The following is an 11,390-nucleotide window of genomic DNA, read 5'->3' on the forward strand; positions in this document are numbered from 1 at the left end:
TTTAAAATGACGTTCCCTGAAGCACGGTGGAGGAGGGCAAGGGTTGTTGGTGAGCTCTGACAGGGAGACATGCTGACACAAAACATCTTGGTGGGTTAAGGGAAGAGGGCTTAGCATTCAGGGGGAGAGGATGGTCCTGTAGGGAGCTTAGACCTACCAGGATCCCCCTGTGGCAGATGGATAGACACCTCATAAACTAGACATGCATAAAGTGTATGTTAAAATCTGTTTTCTCTAGAATGCTTTTATTCTAAATAAATAATACTCTGCCTTTAAGAAGACTGGTAACTAGATACCACTGTCACTGCTCCCAGAGAACTGCAGGTACTGAACATAAGTTAGACGTGCCAAGGTAAACGTGGTTGATCAGAGGGGCCTGCAGCCCAGGCCCTAGTCTGAAAGTGGGCAAATCATGTGATTCCACCCTGAACCGGGTTAACAGCTAGAGCCCTGAGGGAGTGTGTGCTTGAAGAGTCCAAGTGAGACCAGAAGGGCAGCTAATGTGGTAATTGTGACACCGTGTGAAGGGAGGGAGGGTATGATTAAACTCATCTACATGTGTCAGTTACACTGGAGTGGTCTATGACAGGAAGTATGCTCACATTCCTGGTCCTGTCTTCTTTGACTGGAGTCAAGGGTGTTGACAAATTGTTGCCAATCTTTAGAGCCAGATAATCTTACAATATATTGTAATCTGAAGGTCAGTGCATGTCTAACGTTCAGGTAGGCACGTACATATTATGTTTTTCTTTTGCTTCTTTTTTTCTTGGTTTCTATAAAACTCCAGTTTAAAAATGGCTTTGGTTAGGGTGAAACTGAATTGGTTTATGTGACTGGTATTTGGGGAAGAGAAACAACTGAACTCTGAGTTTTCTGGAGAGAGAGCAAGGTGTGACACTTTGGGATCTGTCTATACAGTTTTTGAATTCTGTGAGAGAATATAAATTCTCTGTATGTAGCTTTACCAAGCTTCAAACTCTATTTTGAAAATGCAGCCTTTTGCCTTCTCTATTGTCTGTTTGTTGGGCTGAAGTTCCAAAGGGTAAAGGAATAAGAAAAGGGGCACCGACAGTAAGTGCTCTCCTATCAAAATGGAATGCTTTTATTCATAGACTGGCTCCCAACCAGGTAATCTGATTTAGCAGAGAAGAGGTCACCTGGGCAATGAAGTCACCTGACAGGAGCCTCTGATCACCTGAGGAAGATTGGCAGGAGATCACCTGACAAAGGGAACAAGAAGTTATAAAAAGGGCAGGATCTGCTCTTGTGGGTGCCATTTTCTCCAAACTCAAGGGGAGTGAGAAGCAGTGCAACACGTAAGGCGCTGAACGAGGCAGCAGACACTGCCTACCTTCCTGAACACTGATGGTCTCCCAAGGGAAAGGTTTCAGAGTAGCAGCCGTGTTAGTCTGTATCCGCAAAAAGAAAAGGAGGACTTGTGGCACCTGAGAGACTAACACATTTATTTGAGCATAAGCTTTCGTGAGGTACAGCTCACGTCATCAGATGCAAGGGAAAGGTAAGTTAATAAGGGGCAGTGCATTCAGTGTGTTTGTGTTCTCAATTATCTGTCCTCTCTTGTGCTTCATGTGATTAAGTTAAAAAGCAATGGTCTTAGAATCTGGGCCTAGTGTCTGTGTGTTATGTGCATGAGCCTCCTGAGAGTGTTCTGCTTCATATCTTCAGTGGGATTCTGTGAGAGGGTGTGTTTTAGCTTCTACGCTATCTTGGGTGTGTGTGTCTCAGTGCTGGCCTGGGGATCTAAGGCAAGTGGGCTGAGGATCTACATCTCTGTAAAGGGAAAGCAGACTGTTGGTGCCCAGGAAATGTGCCAGACAGGCCAAGGGAGGAAACAGTGTTGCAGCTTTCTGAGACCTGGGAAGCTTAAAACACATGGGGAGCCAGAGGCTGGGGTTCCCTTCACAGTAATCCAGTGATCATATAAACAGGGGAATGTGACTGGATCCGCAAGGGGAAGGTAACTCTCTTCCAGCATCCTGGCCATGTCACAGGCACAGCAAATGCTGTGGGGGCCATTGTGAGAAACTGAAGGATCTACAGTGTAGAATGTGATATTGACAGAACCTTAAAAGGCCAGTATGTTTGTTTCATTTTTAGATAAACCTCAAGAATTATTCAGATTGTGCCTCTAGGATCTATCAAACTGGGCTGGAAACTAATGAGCATAGACTTGATATCTAAGAGGGAAAAAACCTCTTTTTTGCTTACAAAGTGACACTGCAATTATGTCAATAAAATTGGCAAATATGGCTTTGATAAAAGTTCACTATCAGTTTACAAGCACAGGAAAAAATGAAGCAGATGACTTCATGACTATACAGTCATGGTGTATCTAAATATTTAACACTTGATGGGTTTTGTAGACTTATACCATTTCTGGGCCTACACTGCCAAAGAGCAAACTAAAATCAATAAAACTGGCTTGTCATTTCTACGATGTGTGGATTATTGTATGATTTGTTGTTGAATTCCATGCCTTAGAAATATACTAGCATATTCTAATTTGGCACATCCAGTATTTCTCACACGTTGAAACGTGTAGTAGTGGTTGTACAAGTCAAAATGATTCAACAGAAAAAATGTCCCGCCAAAAAAACCCAAAAACCTTGTTTAGTTAAAATTTCTCATTGGAAAATGACGTTTTTGACTTCAATATTTGAAATTTCAAAAATTCAAATAATAGTTTAAGAAAAACTTAGAAATCCACAGTTAAGGCACTAAAATAACCATGGCGGGGGAGGGGAGAGAAATTTAGTGTTTTCTAAAATCAGTTTCACTTAATGTAGAACAAACACGTTATACACTAATAATCCTTGTATGGTGCCATTAGAGAGCAAAGTTAAAGTTCTTTGGGTGCCTTAACTTGTATTTCCATACCTTACTTAGCATGTTTGGATATCTTTTAAGTTTAACTCTGACTTTCCTAGGTTTCTAATACTTGTTTTGTGGACAATTAACTGTAAAGCTTTATTTTCCCTTAAGTTATTGATATGTAATTTCAACCTTAACTCCATCTCAAAGTATTTATTTTTTCTGGGAATATAAATATGTAAGAATAATATTCTGAAATGGGACAATACTGTCATATCTATTTCATTACAGAATATTGGAAATGTTATATAAAAGAATGGCTTTATCTATTATAAACTATTGAATCTTCTTGTAGGCATTACATTTAAAGACTGTACTTTTGCCATTCTTCTCTGGGGAACTCAAGGAGGGAATGTGCAGCTACAGTGTGAGAGTGAAGAGGCTCTGAGGCAGATGCATCCCGAATCCCTAATTGGCAGGGGAGCCTTATGGATAGCACTCCTTTTCCCTGACTTTGAAAGAAGCAGCATGTCCTCATCTCAGGGCCTGCTGGCAGAGGCTATCAAATGTATAGATGTGGTGGGGCCCTGGACTGTGTCCCTCCAGCTAAGCTGACAAAATCCTATTAAGGCTATGGAGTTTGCTAGCTGGCCCAGAATCTTAACACTCAAGAGAGCAGTAGGTCTGGATTGTGCTTGGATTTTGCATCAGAGGATTTTGTCAGGGAACTGACGGGAAATGCTCGCTATCCCCTCACTGAGGCAGCCTGTTTTCAGACTGTCCTGTGCAGTATATGCAATTAAATATACACATTAAATATATGCAAAATTTCTCCTTTGGCATTCCCAGGTAAAATGGGTTTGAAAGAGCAGTATTTGCCTCAACATGTTAGAGAGCAGTTTAGACATGGGATTCACCCACTTCTGCTTGCAAACAGCAACATCTCTCTCCTCTCTGTCAGGCAGGTTCTGATCTCAGGCTCATTTTTGTCAAGCTCACATAGCTCTGTGCATCCCCAGCAGTGCTCCACTTTCAAGCAACTGCAGATAAGCGTCATGCAGACATAATCGTATTGAAAACAAATCAACAGGTTGTTAGCACAGTCATCTGCAGGTGCCTTAAATTATGGATGCATGGGGGAGTGAGGTCAAGATCAAGTGCACCATCCAGACACACTATTTTGCTGTGGAGGGATGTTTTCTGCTGCAATTGCTTCATGGAGGAGTGACAGTTGGAAGAGTCAGGGTAAGTGCAAATGCAATGAATAAGAAACAGTGACAGGAGAAAAGGGACGCTAGGATGACCCAAAGTACCTGGTGACTAGACAGTCTGCAAGAATCAGACTATAATTCTTGGAAATCGTTGCATGCAACGTTGAAACCACTTTACAAGTACTAACAAACGGAACCTCTCAACAAACCTGTGAGGTAGGAAAGTATCAAAGTCTCCATTCTATAGATGGAAAAAAATGACACACACAATTTGGATGACTAGTTTAAAGTCATATAAGAAGTGTACTGTGGAGAGGCTGTTCTAGATTGGATTTTTACAAATATGGAGGAACTGGTTGAGAATTTGAAAGTGGAAGGTAGCCTGCATGAAAGTGATCATGAAATGGTAGAGTTCATGATTCTAAGGAATGATTGGAGGGAAAACAGCGCAATAAAGATAATGGATTTAGATTTGAAATTAGACAAAGGTTTCTAACCCTCAGAGGAGTGAAGTTCTGGAACAACCTTCCAAGGGAAGCAGTGGGGGCAAAAGACCTATCTGGCTTCAAGATTAAACTCAATAATTTTATGGAGGAGAAGGTATGATGGGATAACATGATTTTGGCAATTAATTGATCTTTAACTATTCATGGTAAATAGGCCCAATAGCCTGTGATGGGATGTTAGATGGGGTGGGATCTGAGTTACTACAGAGAATTCTTTCCTGGGTATCTGGCTGGTGAATCTTGCCCACATGCTCAGGGTTCAGCTGATCACCATATTTGGGGTTGGGAAGGAGTTTTCCTCCAGGGCAGATTGGAAGAGGCCCTGGGGGTTTTTCGCCTTCCTCTGCAGCATGGGGCACGGGTCACTTGCTGGAGGATTCTCTGTACCTTGAAGTCTTTAAACCATGATTTGAGGACTTCAATAGCTCAGACATAGGTGAGAGGTTTATTGCAGGAGTTGGTGGGTGAGATTTGGTGGCCTGCATTGTGCAGGAGGTCAGACTAAATGATCATAATGGTCCCTTCTGACCTTAATATGTATGAATCTATGATTTCAAGACGGCAGACTTCAGCAAACTCAGGGAGCAGGTGCGTAAGAGCCCATGAGAAGCAAGTCTAAGGAGAAAAGCAGTTCAAGAGCGTTGTCAGTTTTTCAAAGACACATTATTAAGGGCACAAGAGCAAACTGTCCAGCTGCATGGGAAAGATAGTAAGTATGGCAAGAGACTACCCCGGCTTAACCAGATCTTCAATGATTTGAACCTCAAAAAAGAGTACAACAAAAAGTGGAAACTAGGTCAAATTACAAAAGATGAATATAAAATGGGAGTTCTCACAACAAATTTTTTGATGGCCTCTGTGTGGCCACCAACTCTCTCTGGTGGCCGCACTGCCATTTTTTTTCTAAAATACTTAATTAACTTTAGGAAAAACAATAAAATAGGCACAGATACACATCCAAATCATTGTAATTTAGATTTGTACGGTTTTTTGGCTGACTCAGTTATAAAAATAATGCTACCTCCCCCTTCACGAGTGATATTTGTGTATTTGTTAATTTCACAGCACGCTTAGTAGTTACCCGGGAGGCTATGAAAAGCAATAAGTGATCTTAACCTTACAAATATCACTTTTCACATATAGCTAGTAAGTCTGCTGAAAAAAGTGATACTTGCATGTTTGTTAATATTACTTTTCTCAGCAAGCCCCAGGACCCATTAAGCCCTGGATGGGGGAGGCAGCAGGGACAAGAGGCGATGATGGAATGGATGTGGGACCGGGCGAGGTGATGGTGTGATGGATGCGGGGCTGAGGAGGCAGCAGGGTCGATGGGGGGAGTGATGAGCTCCACTGGGCCAGGACATGTCACATGGCCAGGGCCAGGACCTGGTTTCTGCTGCATTGTGGCCAGGACCAGGGCTCAGTGCCCGCAGCCAGAGCCAAGAGCTGGGGACAGGAACTGTGTGGCCGAAGCCAAGGATCAGAGCTCACTGCCACGCAGCCGGAGCTATGGGTCAGCACTCTGGGCCAGTGCCTACTGCCATAGGGCCAGAGCGTGGCTGAAGCCAGGAGTCAGCGCCCACCCTTGCATGGCTGGAGCCAGCGCTCACTGCTGCGTGGCCAGGGCCAGGGGTTTGTACCCTGGGCCAGCTCCCACCACCGCATGGCCAGAGCCTGGGATCAGGGGCTAGGGCTGGAGCTGTAGGTCGGCACCTGCTGCCGTACAGCTGGAGCAGGGGCCGAATGGCAGGAGACCGCCACCAGCACCTGCCACCACAGGGCTGGAACAGGGGGCAGAGATTGACTGAAGCTCCGCGGCCAGAGCCAGGGGTTGGTACCCAAAGCCCCACGATTGGAGCTCACTGCCATGCAGCTGTGACTGGGGGTCATCAGCGTCTGTGGCCAGCACCTGTCACTGCATGGCCAGAGCTTGGGACTGGAGCCAGGGGCTAGCACCTGCTGCCACATAGCTGGAACCGGGGGCCAGAGGCTGAAGCCCCGGGCCACGTGGGTAGAGCTGGGGTCTGGTGGAGGGCGGGATCACTACCCGCGGTCAGAGCCTGGGGCTGCATGGCCAGGTTCCTGAAGTCCCACCACTGGAGTCTCCTGCTCAAACCCCTCACCCAATGTGGTTCAAGAACTGACCTTGCTCCTGCAGTGTTGTGCTCCACCTCTCTCCAGAGGCGGGGCGGGGAAGCACATCCAGGAGCAACAAGGAAGGAATGGGAGGGGCCAATGCTTTGCCCTTCCCCCAATCAGTGCCCAGGAGGCTGTTGTAGCTGCATGAAAACCCCCTGGTGGCCACATTTGCGAAATGTTGATATAAACAAACAACACAAGCATATAAGTACAAAATTAGAAAGGCCAAGGCACAAAACGAGATTAAACAAGATAGAGCCATTAACAAGAAAACATTTTACACATACATTAGAAGCAAGAGGAAGACCAAGGACAGTGTAGGCCTGTTACTTGACGAGGGGGGGAAACAACAGAAAATGTGGAAATGGCAGAAGTGCTAAATTATATTTTGTTTGTTTTCACTAGAAAATTTAGTAGCGATTGGACGTCAAACATAGTGAAGGCCAGTGAAACTGAGGTAGGATCTGAGGCTACAATAGGAAAAGAACAAGTTAAATGTCTTCGTTGCCAGGGCCTGATGAAATACATCCTAGAATACTCAAGGAGCTGACTGAAGAGATATCTGAGCCATTAGTGATTATCTGTCTTTGAAAACTCATGGAAGACGGGAGAGCTTCCAGAGGACTGGAAAAGGAAAAGGCTATAGTGCCAATGTATAAAAAGGAGAATAAAGACAACCTGGGGAATTACAGGTACAAGAACAAATCATGTCAAACCAACCTAATAGCTTTCTTTGACAGGGTAACAAGCTGCGTGTGTGTGTGGCAAGAGAGATAGATGTGGTATATCTTGACTTTTAGTAAGACTTTTGATCCTGTCTTGGATGACCTTCTCATTAACAAACTAGGGAAATACATCCTATATGGTGCTACTATAAGGTGGACGCATAACTGGTTGAAAAACTGTTCCCAGAGAGTAGTTATCAGTGGTTCACAGTCAAGCTGGAAAGGCAAATTAAGTGGGGTCCAGCAGGGACAGGTCCTGAGTTTCTGTTCAATATCTTCATCAATAATTTAGATAATTGCATAGAGAGTACACTTTGCAGACAATACCAAGCTAGGAGGGATTGCAAGTGCTTTGAAGGATAGGATTAAAATTCAAAATGCTCTGGAGAAATGGTCTGAAGTACACAGGACAAGTGCAAAGTACTCTGCTTAAGAAGGAATAATCAGTTGCACACATAGAAAATGGGAAATGACTGTCTAGGAAGACATATTGCAGAAAGAAATCTGGGGCTCACAGTGGACCACAAGCTAAATATGAGTCAACAGTGTAACACTGTTGCAAAAAAAAAAAAAAGCAACCAGCATTCATGGATGTATTAGCAGGAGTGTTGTACACAAGAAATAATTCTTCCGCTCCACGCTGTGCTGGAATATTGTGTACAGTTCTGGGTGCCACATTTAAGGAAAGATGTGGAGAAATTGGAGAATGTCCAGAGGAGAGCAACAAAAATGACTAAAGGTGTAGAAAACATGATCTATGAGGAAAGATAGAAAAAATTGGGTTTGTTGCTTGTGGCAATGTTGGTGACAGTAATAGCTCAGGAAAGTGAGAACATCACTGAAAAAAATCAACGAGATGGCATCATTTTGGTAGCATGGTTTTATTATGTGCACGAATACTTGTCACACACTTCTGCTGGTAACTGATACTCAATAACTGATACCCAACAGTACTGATGGTTGCTATAAAGAACGTCCCTTCCTTAAATATGCCTGTCCTTCACTTGTCAGTCATCTCACATTTCTGTCATGCTTCTCCCACAGTAAAAATGCCCAGATTTTCTGAGCCTCCAGAAAATAACCAGGCTCCTTTTCTCAGTTTATTGCTTATGCAAGCCTCAATTACAAATGTGCATATGCTGGTATATATTGCTTCAGGACAGTCCTTATATGCAAGGTTCCATGAGCCACACAAAAACTAACCCACTTCAGCTCCCCTCTCTATCCCAATATCACATTAGACTACTAGTGAAAAAAAATATTAAATATATATTTTTAACTAAAAGCTATATTAACTCTTTCCTGTCAGTTTCTGACGTTGTTGAAGGTTGAATCGGCAACGCCTCACTCAGGTGTTAGCCTCTCACAAAGGGCTTTTAGGCATGGCAATGCCTAACTTGTAGGCACCCTGTCACATAGTGGAATCCTCCACCTGGAGCTAGGCTTCCAGGCTCAATGAGTGGGGAGAATTAGGCAGCTAAGAAAAGGATCCGCAGAAGTCAACCAGCGGAGTGGGGAGCTGTCTAAACTAGCCAGGAGTGAAATGCTGAGGAAGGCGGCAGAGCGGAGCCAGCAGCGGGCGGGGCTTTGGGGCGGAGCACAGGCAGAGCAGAGGGGGCCAGTGGAAACCCAGTACTGGGTGAGGTTTAGAGCCCAGATTCACAAAGGTACTTAGATGCCTAATTACCATTGATCTGGGCCTTAGGCACCTGACTGCCAGGGTGGAGATGCGCATCTATTCTTGATTGGGATTCCTAGCTGTGAACGCTCTCTCCTACAATTAGGTACCTAAACCAGGTCAGCTCTTTCTCACAAAGAGTCAGAGAAAGACCTGTCCATTATAACCAATAGCCAAGTGGCTAGGGGACTCTCCTGGGAGATGTGACCTGGGCTTAAGTCCTTGTTCCAAATGGTGCCCTGTGAATGCCTACCAATTTGAGCCCTGCTAGGGAGTTAGGCAGGGGAACACCTAGTTTGAGAATCCTGTCTAGGCTTAGGCATGAGCAACAAGTTAGCTATTGGTGTGTCAGGATTTAGGTGGCTTTGCACATGTCTGCCAAGGAAAACTTGGGTTAGGCATTAGCTGAGTGGTGGTTTTGAAAAAGCCAGTGGTGCCTTAATGTTGGAGTTAGTACCTTGGTGGATCTTGCCCAAGTTATCTAAAAGTCCTCATACCCAAGAAGGTAATGGCTGTCTTTTCTGCTAATGTAGTAAACCTCACACAATAAGGGTAATGCAAATGATTTAGGCTTAAGTACTTGCCAATGGGATTCTCACATTCAAATCTTTAACAATCAATCCTTAAAAGTAAGGATAATTGTGGATTAGAATTGCAGCTGTGCCTAACTCTCCTGCTGAATTTTACCATATAGAGTTAATACACACATATGTGGACACCATATGCTGCGAAGAGGTTGAAGTTATCAGATTTTCCCACTTGCAGTAAGTGTTTATGTGGCTGTGTTTCATTTTAATTGTCCTGTGTCACACACTATTATTTTTCAAGAGTTTTGTTGTTAGTCCAGATGTTACCTGTTTAACATAAACTGTTGTGCTAGCTCTCAAACATAGCACAGCATGGCATCAAATTAATTTGGTAAGGGGCCCTCACATTTTGTCAAACTGGAAAAAAATAAATATTTTTTTTAAAATATGGGTCCAAAAATCAGCTTCAAAGTAGGGAAGAAGTGGAGATATGTAATATGTGCCCTCAACTCCTCACCCGCACTCCTTTGGTAATATACATCTCTCCACCGCAGTAGCCAAAACACTTCTTTGTACCACCACCCATCCAATGGGTTGGACTCTTCCATGCATTGCTTCCTTCTCACCATCACAATTACTTTCCTATGAAATTTTAAGGAAGTTTTAATTATTATAAAGAAAGCATCACAGTATTTCTAAACACCAAACCATATTAAAATTCTGTGTGTGTGTATATATAGATAGATATAAATAATCTCATTGATAAACTTCAACATTGGAAGAAATTCATCCACAATTAACCTACATACCACTGAACTCATCGTCATCAGACACCATGACCTGATAACCAACACAAGTGGGCTGTACAATCCAGTGGTATAACGAATAGCACAGATGACAGCCCTCCACTGAGAATGCCCTAACTCCAACTCTCTGATTATTTCATTTAGTAATCATCACCAGATGTGCCCCAGTTGACCTCAGCTGTCACAGTGGCACAGAAGGAAAGAGGTAGACTAGGGCACTTGTGTTGAAAATCCTTAAATATGAACATGTACTGGATGGGGGTATGAAATTCTCAGTGGTGCCCCCCACTTTTCCTTTACCCTTTCCCTAGGAAATCAAAACGTATATGCTATGCAAATATATTATATGTGCACCAGGGCTGAATTAATGCTGCTGGAGAAACCTTGACTTTTGGAATTTCCTGACTTCAGTGCTTGATCTCAGAGTATGATCTTACAATCTTCTTAGAGTACGAAGATAAACATTCTCTATATTATCACTAAATGGAGCATTTGAGGTTAAAAGTCAACTGTGTCCATGTGAAATCATAAGGAAAAGATTTACTTATGGTCTGGAAGGTGAAGCCGCAAAGGTGAAATAAGAACACACTGGTATTTCTGCAACATCATCAATAGCTAGTGACAGTCCTGGGTAATTCAAAGGTTCATTTAGTTTTAGTCACAGCCACAGGACACTAGATGTGATTTATAACAAAGCTGACATGTTTACCTTTGATCATTTTCCTGCCCTAGTTTTAGGTCTGATGCCAATTCTCTCTGTGAGAGAATTTAAACACTTGGCATGAGAACATCACAAATTAAAGAAAGATCTGAATCTTCCTCAGCAATTCCACACTTGTTAGAAAGCCAGGTATCTTTGCGACTCTCTTCCCGCTCACCCCCAGTACCATCCACTAAAAGTGCCCATATGTAGAGCTCCGAAGGAAGGAAAAGGTGATGCTAAGTTCCAAATCTCTTTCCTCCTTT

The sequence above is a fragment of the Chelonia mydas genome, chromosome 5, assembly GCF_015237465.2.
Source record: "Chelonia mydas isolate rCheMyd1 chromosome 5, rCheMyd1.pri.v2, whole genome shotgun sequence".
Lineage (NCBI taxonomy): Eukaryota > Metazoa > Chordata > Testudines > Cheloniidae > Chelonia > Chelonia mydas.